This window comes from Muntiacus reevesi, chromosome 19 (assembly GCF_963930625.1).
Source record: "Muntiacus reevesi chromosome 19, mMunRee1.1, whole genome shotgun sequence".
Classification (NCBI taxonomy): Eukaryota; Metazoa; Chordata; class Mammalia; order Artiodactyla; family Cervidae; genus Muntiacus; species Muntiacus reevesi.
The window spans coordinates 35970177-35972771 of record NC_089267.1 but is presented as its reverse complement, the minus strand read 5'-3'; the positions used below and the strand labels follow the sequence as shown (position 1 = coordinate 35972771).

Here is a 2595-nt window from a genome sequence, read left to right as displayed (position 1 = left end):
GTAGTCTAGTTATCAGTATGGTACCAATCCCATCCCCTGGTTTTGATATAATACTATAGTCACATAAGGTGGCACCATGGAAGCTGTGTAAAAGATCCATGGGATTCTGTGTGCCATTTTCGCAACTTTCTGTGTGTCTATCATTATTTATTTATATTTATCTAAGGTGACCAACCTAGATAGCATATTAAAAAGCAGAGACATTACTTTGCCAACAAAGGTCCATCTAGTCAAATCTATGGTTTTTCCAGTAGTCATGTATGGATGTGAGAGTGGGACTATAAAGAAGAATTTATTTCATGTGTATATTTGTCTCTTCACCATTTCCATTTGTCATACCACCCCTATACCTATGCCCTATGATAACATTTCATGTGTACTTAAAACCAAGCAAAGGGTGGTTTTCCTTGTTTAAAAACTAAACTAGGCACTTTGGACAACACACTCTTGGCAATGGAACCTGGGCAGCATTTATCAGACATGGTAGGGAAGGTTCTCTTCTTCATTATGAAAAGGATTGCCAGAGGTCAATTGTTACAGAAATGAAATTAGATGGAAAATTTTAATAAACCATTTAAACTTTTTTTTTTAAAGAGACTTCTTCCACTTCCACTGCCAGAGAGCTTGAATAGACTCCTTCCTGATCAGTCATCTGGAAATAATCCTTCACATAGTTGATGAAGTTGGCTTCCACTCTGGGAAACAGTCTTTTTCTATACTTGCTTGTATTTTTGCTTTAATGTCTTCTACAAAACTAGGTTCTTCCCTTGTTTTAGGAGTTCTCTCCTATTTTTTTTAAGAATTCTTGACCTTTGCTCTTGGTGTTGAAGTTTTCGAGGTTTTTTCCATTCTGGTTTGTTTTTTGTGCATTTTTGGCTGGAGTGTCTTATATGGATTTCTTTACTGGAGCTTTTTTTCTTTAACTTTCTTATTACCAAAATCAACATCGTAGTCATCTTCAGCAGCAGCAAACTTTACTTTTCTTCTGTTAATTTTATATCACTTCTGGGAGAAGGAAGGTTTTCCAGATATACTTAAAGAGTTTCACATCCTCCTTCTCTTCATCTTCTGAATCTGTATCTTCCTTTACAGCTACTGAGTGTGTGCACTAATATGCACAAGCACTGAACCACACTTCAATCGTAAGATCACAGGTGGTGTTATTTCAAAGCTCTCACAGGAAACTGTTGGCTGAATAGACATTTTCAACGTTGCCAGTGCTAATTTAATTGGACTGCTTACATAATTCACTGCCTCTGCTTCAATAGTGTGCAATTCATCCTTTGCACTAGCCCCTGAGCTGACTGTTCTTAAGATAACTGTAGCTCATTTTCATCATAATCTTCATTGGCCTTTAGTTCACAACCAAAAAGATAGTTCTGGAACCTCAGGGTCCATCCCCACATTCACTGAATTTTCCATGAGGTTGATGGCACATGTTTGGTTGCAGAGAAGGTGGACAGTGATAAACAACTACTGTTCTGGAGAACAGTCATTTAAAAATATATTTATAGTCATGTATTGTTATTCATAGTTGTATTATTCAAAATTTCATGCATTTATATTTTAATTCTTTAGTTAGATTGGAGGTTTAAGTATAGTGGCAGTGACTTATAATTGTCCTGATTCAAGTCAATATAATTCAGTTCAATAAAGTTAAAGTCATTTCAATAAATATTTGAGGGCCTATTAGTCACAAAATTAATGAGGCTTAATTCTTCTCACCCTTAATACTATATTGATCATCCAGCATAGTACAGTAATATATATGCAACAAGATTTCAAAAAATGGTATCATTTGACTGGCTTTATTAATTTTTATGGTGATGCATCCATCTTTTATTTACAGAAATGCTTCATTTTCTTTACTTTGTTTTCTTTCTCTGATAAGATGAAACATACATGTAAGGAAAATATGTTTTCAAATTAATTTCTGTTGTTTAGATTTTTAAACCATAAGGACTTAGGAAAACATTTATATGCCCCATACATTTATTTCAGGTGTTAAGTTGCAAGTATGCTTTAGTTTATTATTTTACAACAGAGGAAATAATGTATATTTCTATTCTTACACTGAAAGCAGAACAAAAACAGCTTAGGCTACCAAATGAAATTCTTGGTCTTTTCTTTTTTTTCTTCAGTGATCACCAAGCTTAAATTTGTGGGGAGGAGGACAATTTTCTTAATGTTTTCTACCTGGTTCAACATTCCCAGACAGCAATTACAAGCCAAATATAATTTCAGTAAATGAGAAATTCTTGTTTTCATGTACTGATTGGCTTTATTACACATGAAGTTTAATTGGGAGGCTTTTTCAGCTTATCTGGGTAATGATGAACAGCTGCAGTAGATTGCACTCCCTCCCGCACTCCACCCCTACATAATTTTGATAGAACAGCACCCAAACAAAACTTTGTACAACTGTGCGATAGGAACATCATTTAACTGCACTTCAAACCCTGACTGCATTTGAGCCCAGCAAGCAGTTTCACAAGAAGCCAGAGGGAAACAAAAAACCTGAGAGGAAATGTTCAAATTAGCAGTACACCCTCACCCCCGACCCCAGACCACTGCAGCTATAAGATTTGACTACTG

At 35.4% G+C, this 2595-nt stretch overlaps 1 pseudogene; it reads right to left on the bottom strand.

Annotated features, from left to right (window-relative positions):
• Positions 1-588: 588 nt before the first annotated feature.
• LOC136150704 (nucleophosmin-like) lies at positions 589-1406 on the bottom strand (annotated as a pseudogene).
• Positions 1407-2595: the final 1189 nt, after the last annotated feature.